The sequence below is a fragment of the Schistocerca cancellata genome, unplaced genomic scaffold, assembly GCF_023864275.1.
Source record: "Schistocerca cancellata isolate TAMUIC-IGC-003103 unplaced genomic scaffold, iqSchCanc2.1 HiC_scaffold_718, whole genome shotgun sequence".
NCBI lineage: Eukaryota > Metazoa > Arthropoda > Insecta > Orthoptera > Acrididae > Schistocerca > Schistocerca cancellata.
Window position 1 is genome coordinate 2,819,617 of NW_026046729.1, and position 12,288 is coordinate 2,831,904.

A 12,288-nucleotide genomic window follows, 5' to 3' on the forward strand; every position below is an offset into this window, starting at 1 on the left:
CACAGAAATTGTGTTCCTACGAAAAACTATGGATTCTATAACGTCTCCTTCTAAATTTAGGAACGTTTCTATGGGAGCAACAGGATTTTGTTTTGGGATACGACTATCTCCTTTCCGATGCTCTATTCCTTCTTTACTGCATTCCTCGCGCCCTCACATTGACGAATAGACCCAGAAATAGCGTCCCTATGAAAAACTATGGCTTCTAAGACGTCTCCTTCTAAATCGAGGAACACTTCTTTGGAAACGACAGGATTTTCTTTTGGGAAACGACTATCTCCTTTCCGATGCACTAATCCCTGGTTATTGCATTCCTCGCGCTCTCACATTGACGAATAAACACAGAAATTGCGTCCCTATGTTAAACTATGGATTCTATGACGTCTCCCTCTAAAACGAAGAACGTTTCTATGGAAACAACTGGATTTTCTTTTGGGATACGACTATCTCCTTTCCGATGCACTATTCCTTCTTTACTGCATTCCTCGCGCCCTAGCATTGACGAATAAGCACAGAAATTGCATCCCTTTGAATTACTATGGTTTCTATGAAGTCTCCTTCTAAATCGAGGAACACTTCTATGGAAACGACAGGATTTTCTTTTGGGATACGACTATCTCCTTTCCAAAGCACTATTCCTTCTTTACTGCATTCCTCGCGCCCTCACATTGACGAATAAACACAGAAATTGCGTCCCTATGAAAAACTATGGATTCTATGACGTCTCCTTCTAAATCGAGGAACGTTTCTATATAAACGACCGGATTTTCGTTTGGGATACGACTGTCTCCTTTCCGATGCACTATTCCTTCTTTACTGCACTCCTCGCGCCCTCACATTGACGAATAAACACAGAAATTGCGTCCCAATGAAAAACTATTGTTTCTATGACGTCTCCTTCTAAATCGAGGAACGTTTCTATGGAGACGACCGGATTTTCTTTTGGGATACCGCTATCCACTTTCCGATGCACTATTCCTTCTTTACTACGTTCCTCGCGCCCTCACATTGACGATTTAACAGAGAAATTGCGTCGCTATGAAAAACTATTGATTCTATGACGGCTCTTTCTAAATCGAGGAACGTTTCTATGGAAACGACAGGATTTTCTTTTGGGATACGACTATCTAATTTCTGATGCACTGTTCCTTCTTTACTGCATTCCTCGCGCCCTCAAATTGACGAATACACACAGAAATTGAGTCCCTATGAAAAACTATTGTTTCCATGACGTCTCCTTCTAAATCGAGATACATTTCTATGGAGACGACAGGATTTTCTTTTGGGATACGACTATCTCCTTTCCGATGCACTATTCCTTCTTTACTGCATTCGTCGCGCCCTCTCATTGACGAATAAACACAGAAATTGAGTCCCTATGAAAAACTATGGATTCTATGACGTCTCCTTCTAAATCGAAGAACGTTTCTATAGAAACTGCAGGATTTTCCTTTGGGATACCGCTATCCTCTTTCCGATGCACTATTCCTTCTTTAATGCATTCCTCGCGCCCTCACATTGACGAATTAACACAGAAATTGCGTCCCTATGAAAAACTATTGATTCTATGACGGCTCTTTCTAAATCGAGGAACGTTTCTATGGAGACGACAGGATTTTCTTTTGGGATACGACTATCTCCTTTCCAAAGCACTATTCCTTCTTTACTGCATTCCTCGCGCCCTCACATTGACGAATAAACACAGAAATTGCGTCCCTATGAATAACTATGGATTCTATGACGTCTCCTTCTAAATCGAGGTAAGTTTCTATGGAAACGACAGGATTTTCTTTTGGGATACGACTATCTCCTTTCCGATGCACTATTCCTTCATTACTGCATTCCTCGTGCCCTTACATTGACGAATAAATACAGAAATTGCGTCCCTATGAAAAACTATTGATTTTATGTCTTCTTCTTATAAATCGAGGAACGTTTCTATGGAAACAACAGAATTTTCTTTTGGGATACGACTATCTCCTTTCCAATGCACTATTCCTTCTTTACTGCATCCCTCGCGCCCTCGCATTTGCGAATAAACACAGAAATTGCATTCCTTTGTAATACTATGGTTTCTATGACGTCTCCTTCTATATCGAGGAACGTTTCTATGGAAACGACAGGATTTTCTTTTGGGATACGATTATCTCCTTTCCGATGCACTATTCCTTCTTTGCTGCACTCCACACGGCCTTGCATTGACTAATAAACACAGAAATTGCATCCCTTTGAAATACTATGGTTTCTATGACGTCTCCTTCTATATCGACGAACTCTTCAATGGAAACGACAGGATTTTCTTTTGGGATACGACCATCTCCTTTCCGATGCACTATTCCTTGTTTACTGCATTCCTCGCTCCCTCACATTGACGAATTAACACAGAAATTGCGTCCCAACGAAATAGTATGGCTTCTATGACGTCTCCTTCTAAATCGAGGAACGATTCTATGGAAACGACAGGATTTTCTTTTGGGATACGACTATCTCCTTTCCGATGCACTATTCCTTCCTTACTGCATTACTCGCGCCCTCACATTGACGAATTAACAGAGAAATTGCGTCCCTATGACAAACTATTGATTCTATGACGTCTCCTTCTAAATCGAGGAACGTTTCTATGGAGACGACAGGATTTTCTTTTATGATACCGCTATCCACTTTCCGATACACTATTCCTTCTTTACTGCGTTCCTCGCGCCCTCACATTGACGATTTAACAGAGAAATTGCGTCGCTATGAAAAACTATTGATTCTATGACGGCTCTTTCTAAATCGAGGAACGTTTCTATGGAAACGAGAGGATTTTCTTTTGGGATACGACTATCTCCTTTCCGATGCACTGCTCCTTCTTTACTGCATTCCTCGCGCCCTCACATTGACGAATAAACACAGAAATTGCGTCCCTATGAAAAACTATGGATTCTATGGCGTCTCCTTCTAAATCGAGGAACGTTTCTATATAAACGACCGGATTTTCTTTTGGGATACGACTATCTTCTTTCTGATGCACTATTCCTTCTTTACTGCACTCCTCGCGCCCTCACATTGACGAATAAACACAGAAATTGCGTCCCTATGAAAAACGATTGATTCTATGTATCCTTCTAAATCGAGGTACGTTTCTATATAAACGACCGGATTTTCGTTTGGGATACGACTATCTCCTTCCGATGCACTATTCCTTCTTTACTGCATTCCTCGCGCCCTCGCTTTGACGAATAAACACAGGAATTGCGTCCCTGTGAAAAACGATTGATTCTATGACGTCTCCTTCTAAATCGTGGAACGTTTCTATGGAAACAACAGGATTTTCTTTTGGGATACGACTATCTCCTTTCCGATGCACTATTCCTTCTTTACTGCATTCCTCGCGCCCTAGCATTGACGAATAAACACAGAAATTGCATCCCTTTGAATTACTATGGTTTCTATGAAGCCTCCTTCTAAATCGAGGAACACTTCTATGGAATCGACAGGATTTTCTTTTGGGATACGACTATCTCCTTTCCAAAGCACTATTCCTTCTTTACTGCATTTCTCGCGCCCTCACATTGACGAATAAACACAGAAATTGCGTCCCTATGAAAAACTATGGATTCTATGACGTCTCCTTCTAAATCGAGGAACGTTTCTATATAAACGACCGGATTTTCTTTTGGGATACGACTATCTCCTTTCCGATGCACTATTCCGTCTTTCCTGCACTCCTCGCGCCCTCACATTGACGAATAAACACAGAAATTGCGTCCCAATGAAAAACTGTTGTTTCTATGACGTCTCGTTCTAAATCGAGGATCGTTTCTATGGAGACCACAGGATTTTCTATTGGGATACGACTATCTCCTTTGCGATGCACTATTCCTTCTTTACTGTATTCGTCGCGCCCTCACATTGACGAATACACACAGAAATTGAGTCCCTATGAAAAACTATTGTTTCCATGACGTCTCCTTCTAAATCGAGATACATTTCTATGGAGACGACAGGATTTTCTTTTGGGATACGACTATCTCCTTTCCGATGCACTATTCCTTCTTTACTGCATTCGTCGCGCCCTCTCATTGACGAATAAACACAGAAATTGAGTCCCTATGAAAAACTATGGATTCTATGACGTCTCCTTCTAAATCGAAGAACGTTTCTATAGAAACTGCAGGATTTTCCTTCGGGATACCGCTATCTCCTTTCCGATGCACTATTCCTTCTTTAATGCATTCCTCGCGCCCTCACATTGACGAATTAACACAGAAATTGCGTCCCTATGAAAAACTATTGATTCTATGACGGCTCTTTCTCAATCGAGGAACGTTTCCATGGAGACGACAGGATTTTCTTTTGGGATACGACTATCTCCTTTCCAAAGCACTATTCCTTCTTTACTGCATTCCTCGCGCCCACACATTGACGAATAAACACAGAAATTGCGTCCCTATGAAAAACTATGGATTCTATGACGTCTCCTTTTAAATCGAGGTAAGTTTCTATGGAAACGACAGGATTTTCTTTTGGGATACGACTATCTCCTTTCCGATGCACTATTCCTTCATTACTGCATTCCTCGTGCCCTTACATTGACGAATAAATACAGAAATTGCGTCCCTATGATAAACTATTGATTTGATGACTTCTCCTTATAAATCGAGGAACGTTTCTATGGAAACAACAGAATTTTCTTTTGGGATACGACTATCTCCTTTCCGATGCACTATTCCTTCTTTACTGCATTCCTCGCGCCCTCGCATTTGCGAATAAACACAGAAATTGCATTCCTTTGTAATACTATGGTTTCTATGACGTCTCCTTCTATATCGAGGAACGTTTCTATGGAAACGACAGGATTTTCTTTTGGGATACGATTATCTCCTTTCCGATGCACTATTCCTTCTTTGCTGCACTCCACACGGCCTTGCATTGACGAATAAACACAGAAATTGCATCCCTTTGAAATACTATGGTTTCTATGACGTCTCCTTCTATATCGAGGAACTCTTCAATAGAAACGACAGGATTTTCTTTTGGGATACGACCATCTCCTTTCCGATGCACTATTCCTTGTTTACTGCATTCCTCGCTCCCTCACATTGACGAATTAACACAGAAATTGCGTCCCTACGAAATACTATGGCTTCTATGAAGTCTCCTTCTCAATCGAGGAACGATTCTATGGAAACGACAGGATTTTCTTTTGGGATACAACTATCTCCTTTCCGACGCACTATTCCTTCTTTACTGCTTTCCTCGCTCCCTCACATTGACGAAATAACACAGAAATTGCGTCCCTATGAAATACTATGGTTTCTGTGACGTCTCCTTCTAAATCGAGGAACGTTTCTATGGAAACGACAGGATTTTCTTTTGGCATACAACTATCTCCTTTTCGACGCACTATTCCTTCTTTACTGCATTCCTCGCGCCCTCACATTGACGAACAAACACAGAAATTCAGACCCTACGAAAAACTATGGATTCTATGACGTCTCCTTCTAAATCGAGGAACGTTTCTATGGAAGGAACAGGATTGTCTTTTGGGATTCGACTATCTCCTTTCCGATGCACTATTCCTTTTTAACTGCATTCCTCGCGCCCTCACATTGACGAATAAACACAGAAATTGCGTCCCTACGAAAAACTATGGCTTCTATGACGTCTCATTCTAAATCGAGGAACCTTTCCATGGAAACGACAGGATTTTCTTTTGGGATACGACTATCTCCTTTCCGATGCACTGTTCCTTCCTTACTGCATTCCTCGCGCGTTCACATTGACGAATTAACACAGATATTGCGTCCCTATGATAAACTATTGAATCTATGACGTCTCCTTCTAAATCGAGGAACGTTTCTATGGAAACGACAGGATTTTCTTTTGGGATACGACTATCTCCTTTCCGATGCACTATTCCTTCTTTACTGCATTCCTCGCGCCCTCACATTGCCGAATTAACACAGAAATTGCGTCCCTATGATAAACTATTGATTCTATGACGTCTCCTTCTAAATCGAGGAACGTTTCTATGGAAACGACAGGATTTTCTTTTGGGATACGATTATCTCCTTTCCGATGAACTATTCCTTCTTTACTGCATTTCTCGCGCCCTCACATTGACGAATAAACAAAGAAATTGCGTCCCTATGAAAAACTATTGATTCTATGACGTCTCCTTCTAAATCGAGGAACGTTTCTATGGAAACGACAGGATTTTCTTTTGGGATACGACTATCTCCTTTCCGATGCACTATTCCTCCTTTACTGCATTCCTCGCGCCCTGTCATTGACGAATAAACACAGAAATTGCGTCCCTATGAAAAACTATGGTTTCTATGACGTCTCCTTCAAAATCGAGGAACACTTCTATTGAAACGACAGGATTTTCTTTTAGGATACGACTATCTCCTTTCCGATGCACTATTCCTTCTTTACTGCATTCCTCGCGCCCTCACATTGACGAATAAACACAGAAATTCAGACCCTACGAAAAACTATGGATTCTATGACGTCTCCTTCTAAATCGAGGAACGTTTCTATGGAAGGAACAGGATTGTCTTTTGGGATTCGACTATATCCTTTCCGATGCACTATTCCTTCTTCACTGCATTCCTCGCGCCCTCACATTGACGAATAAACACAGAAATTGCGTCCCTATGAAAAACTATTGTTTCTAGGACGACTCCTTCTAAATCGAGGAACGTATCTATAGAAACTACAGGATTTTCTTTTGGGATACCGCTATCCCCTGTCCGATGCACTATTCCTTCTTTACTGCATTCCTCGCGGCCTTGCATTGACGAATAAACACAGAAATTGCATCCCTTTGATATAATATGGTTTCTATGACGTCTCCTTCTATATCGAGGAACTTTTCAATGGAAACGACAATATTTTCCTTTGGGATACGACCATCTCCTTTCTGATGCACTATTCCTTGTTTACTGCATTCCTCGCTCCCTCACATTGACGAATTAACACAGAAATTGCGTCCCTACGAAATACTATGGCTTCTATGACGTCTCATTCTAAATCGAGGAACCTTTCCATGGAAACGACAGGATTTTCATTTGGGATACGACTATCTCCTTTCCGATGCACTATTCCTTCCTTACTGCATTCCTCGCGCCCTCACATTGACGAATTAACACAGAAATTGCGTCCCTATGATAAACTATTGATTCTATGACGTCTCCTTCTAAATCGAGGAACGTTTCTATGGAAACGACAGGATTTACTTTTGGGATACGACCATCTCTTTCCGATGCACTATTCCTTCTTTACTGCATTCCTCGCGCCCTCACATTGACGAATTAACACAGAAATTGCGTCCCTATGATAAACTATTGATTCTATGACGTCTCCTTCTAAATCGAGGAACGTTTCTATGGAAACGACAGGATTTTCTTTTGGGATACGATTATCTCCTTTCCGATGCACTATTCCTTCTTTACTGCATTCCTCGCGCCCTCACATTGACGAATAAACACAGATATTTCGTCCCTATGAAAAACTATAGATTCTATGACGTCTCCTTCTAAATCGAGGTACGTTTCTATGGTAACAACAGGATTTTCTTTTAGGATACGACTATCTCCTTTCCGATGCACTATTCCTTATTTACTGCATTCCTCGCGGCTTTACATTGTCGAATAAAAACAGAAATTGCGTCCCTATGAAAAACTATTGATTCTATGACGTCTCCTTCTAAATCGAGAAACGTTTCTATGGAAACAACTGTATTTTCTTTTGGGACACGACTATCTCCTTTCCGATGCACTATTCCTTCCTTACTGCTTTCCTCGCGCCCTCACATTGACGAATAAACTCAGAAATTGCGTTCCAATGAAAAACTATGGATTCTATGACGTCTCGTCCTAAATCGAGGAACGTTTCTATGGAAACGACAGGATTTTCTTTTGGGATACAACTATCTCCTTTCCGACGCACTATTCCTTCTTTACTGCTTTCCTCGCTCCCTCACATTGTGGAATTAACACAGAGATGGCGTCCCTATGAAATACTATGGCTTCTATGACGTCTCCTTCTAAATCGAGGAACGTTTCTATGGCAACGACAGGATTTTCTTTTGGGATACAACTATCTCCTTTCCGACGCACTATTCCTTCTTTACTGCTTTCCTCGCTCCCTCACATTGTGGAATTAACACAGAAATTGCGTCCCTATGAGAAACTATGGATTCTATGACGTCTCCTTCTAAATCGAGGTACGTTTCTATGGCAACGACATGATTTTCTTTTGGGATACGACTATCTCTTTTCTGATTCACTATTCCTTCTTTACTGCACTCCTCGCGCCCTCACAATGACGAATAAACACAGAAATTGCGTCCCTATGAAAAACTATTGTTTCTATGACGTCTCCTTCTAAATCGAGGAACGTATCTATAGAAACTACAGGATTTTCTTTTGGGATACCGCTATCCCCTGTCCGATGCACTATTCCTTCTTTACTGCATTCCTCGCGGCCTTGCATTGACGAATAAACACAGAAATTGCATCCCTTTGAAATACTATGGTTTCTATGACGTCTCCTTCTATATCGAGGAACTCTTCAATGGAAACGACAATATTTTCTTTTGGGATACGACTATCTCCTTTCCGATGCACTATTCCTTGTTTACTGCATTCCTCGCTCCCTCACATTGGCGAATTAACACAGAAATTGCGTCCCTACGAAATACTATGGCTTCTATGACGTCTCATTCTAAATCGAGGAACCTTTCCATGGAAACGACAGGATTTTCATTTGGGATACGACTATCTCCTTTCCGATGCACTATTCCTTCCTTACTGCATTCCTCGCGCCCTCACATTGACGAATTAACACAGAAATTGCGTCCCTATGATAAACTAATGATTCTATGACGTCTCCTTCTAAATCGAGGAACGTTTCTATGGAAACGACAGGATTTTCTTTTGGGATACGACTATCTCCTTTCCGATGCACTATTCCTCCTTTACTGCATTCCTCGCGCCCTCACATTGACGAATTAACACAGAAATTGCGTCCCTATGATAAACTATTGATTCTATGACGTCTCCTTCTAAATCGAGGAACGTTTCTATGGAAACGACAGGATTTTCTTTTGGGATACGATTATCTCCTTTCCGATGCACTATTCCTTCTTTACTGCATTCCTCGCGCCCTCACATTAACGAATAAACACAGATATTTCGTCCCCATGAAAAACTATAGATTCTATGACATCTCCTTCTAAATCGAGGTACGTTTCTATGGAAACAACAGGATTTTCTTTTAGGATACGACTATCTCCTTTCCGATGCACTATTCCTTATTTACTGCATTCCTCGCGACTTTACATTGTCGAATAAATACAGAAATTGCGTCCCTATGAAAAACAATTGATTCTATGACGTCTCCTTCTAAATCGAGAAACGTTTCTATGGAAACAACTGTATTTTCTTTTGGGACACGACTATCTCCTTTCCGATGCACTATTCCTTCTTTACTGCTTTCCTCGCGCCCTCACATTGACGAATAAACTCAGAAATTGCGTTCCTATGAAAAACTATGGATACTATGACGTCTCGTCCTAATTCGAGGAACGTTTCTATGGAAACGACAGGATTTTCTTTTGGGATACAACTATCTCCTTTCCGACGCACTATTCCATCTTTACTGCTTTCCTCGCTCCCTCACATTGTGGAATTAACACAGAAATTGCGTCCCTATGAAATACTATGGCTTCTATGACGTCTCCTTCTAAATCGAGGAACGTTTCTATGGCAACGACAGGATTTTCTTTTGGGATACGACTATCTCCTTACCGATGCACTATTCCTTCTTTACTGCATTCCTCGCGCCCTCACATTGACGAATTAACACAGAAATTGCGTCCCTATGAAATACTATGGTTTCTATGACGTCTCCTTCTAAATCGAGGAACGTTTCTATGGCAACGACAGGATTTTCTTTTGGGATACGACTATCTCCTTTCCGATGCACTATTCCTTGTTTACTGCATTCCTCGCTCCCTCACATTGACGAATAAACACAGAAATTGTGTCACTACGAAAGACAATGGATTCTATGACGTCTCCCTCTAAATCGAGGAACGTTTCAATGGAAGCAACAGAATTGTCTTTTGGGATACAACTATCTCCTTTCCGATGCACTATTCCTTCTTTACTGCATTCCTCGCGCCCTCACATTGACGAATTAACACAGAAATTGCGTCCCTATGAAATACTATGGTTTCTATGACGTCTCCTTCTAAATCGAGGAACGTTTCTATGGAAACGACAGGATTTTCTTTTGGCATACAACTATCTCCTTTTCGATGCACTATTCCTTCTTTACTGCATTCCTCGCGCCCTCACATTGACGAATAAACACAGAAATTGCGTCCCTATGAGAAACTATGGATTCTATGACGTCTCCTTCTAAATCGAGGTACGTTTCTATGGAAACGACTGGATTTTCTTTTAGGATACGACTATCTCCTTTCCGATGCACTATTCCTACGTTACTGCATTCCTCGCGCCCTGACATTGACGAATAAACACAGAAATTGCGTCCCTATGAAAAACTATGGTTTCTATGACGTCTCCTTCTAAATCGAGGAACACCTCTATGGAAACGACAGGATTTTCTTTTAGGATACGACTATCTCCTTTCCGATGCACTATTCCTTCTTTACTGCATTCCTCGCGCTCTCACATTGACGAATAAACACAGAAATTCAGACCCTACGAAAAACTATGGATTCTATGACGTCTCCTTCTAAATCGAGGAACGTTTCTATGGAAGGAACAGGATTGTTTTTTGGGATTCGACTATCTCCTTTCCGATGCACTATTCCTTCTTCACTGCATTCCTCGCGCCCTCACATTGGCGAATAAACACAGAAATTGTGTCCCTACGAAAAACTATGGATTCTATGACGTCTTTTCTAAATCGAGGAACGTTTCTATGGAAACGACAGGATATTCTTTTGGGATACGACTATCTCCTTTCTGATTCACTATTCCTTCTTTACTGCACTCCTCGCGCCCTCACATTGACGAATTAACACAGAAATTGCGTCCCTATGATAAACTATTGATTCTAAGACGTCTCCTTGTAAATCGAGGAACGTTTCTATGGAAACGACAGGATTTTCTTTTGGGATACGATTATCTCCTTTCCGATGCACTATTCCTTCTTTACTGCATACCTCGCGCCCTCACATTGACGAATAAACACAGAAATTTCGTCCCTATGAAAAACTATGGATTCTATGACGTCTCCTTCTAACTCGAGGTACGTTTCTATGGAAACGACAGGATTTTCTTTTAGGATACGACTATCTCCATTCCGATGCACTATTCCTACGTTACTGCATTCCTCGCGCCCTGACATTGACGAATAAACACAGAAATTTCGTCCCTATGAAAAAGGATGGTTTCTATGACGTCTCTTTCTAAATCGAGGAACACTTCTATGGAAACGACAGGATTTTCTTTTAGGATACGACTATCTCCTTTCCGATGCACTATTCCTTCTTTACTGCATTCCTCGCGCCCTCACATTGACAAATAAACACAGAAATTGCGTCCCTACGAAAAACTATGGATTCTATGACGTCTCCTTCTAAATCGCGTAACGTTTCTATGGGAACGACAGGATTTTCTTTTGGGATATGACTATCTCCCTTTCGAATCACTATTCCTCCTTTACTGCATTCCTCGCTCCCTCACACTGACGAATAAACACAGAAATTGCGTCCCTATGAAAAACTATTGATTCTATGACGTCTCCTTCTAAATCGAGGAACGTTTCTATGGAAGGAAAAGGATTGTCTTTTGGGATTCGACTATCTTATTTCCGATGCACTATTCCTTCTTCACTGCATTCCTCGCGCCCTCACATTGACGAATAAACACAGAAATTGTGTCCCTACGAAAAACTATGGATTCTATGACGTCTCCTTCTAAATCGAGGAACGTTTCTATGGAAACGACAGGATTTTCTTTTGGGATACGACTATCTTCTTTCTGATTCACTATTCCTTCTTTACTGCACTCCTGGCGTCCTCACATTGACGAATAAACACAGAAATTGCGTCCCTATGACAAACTATTGTTTCTATGACGTCTCCTACTAAATCAAGGAACGTTTCTATAGAAACTACAGGATTTTCTTTTGGGATACCGCTATCCCCTGTCCGATGCACTATTCCTTCTTTACTGCATTCCTCGCGGCCTTGCACTGACGAATAAACACAGAAATTGCATCCCTTTGAAATACTATGGTTTCTATGACGTCTCCTTCTAT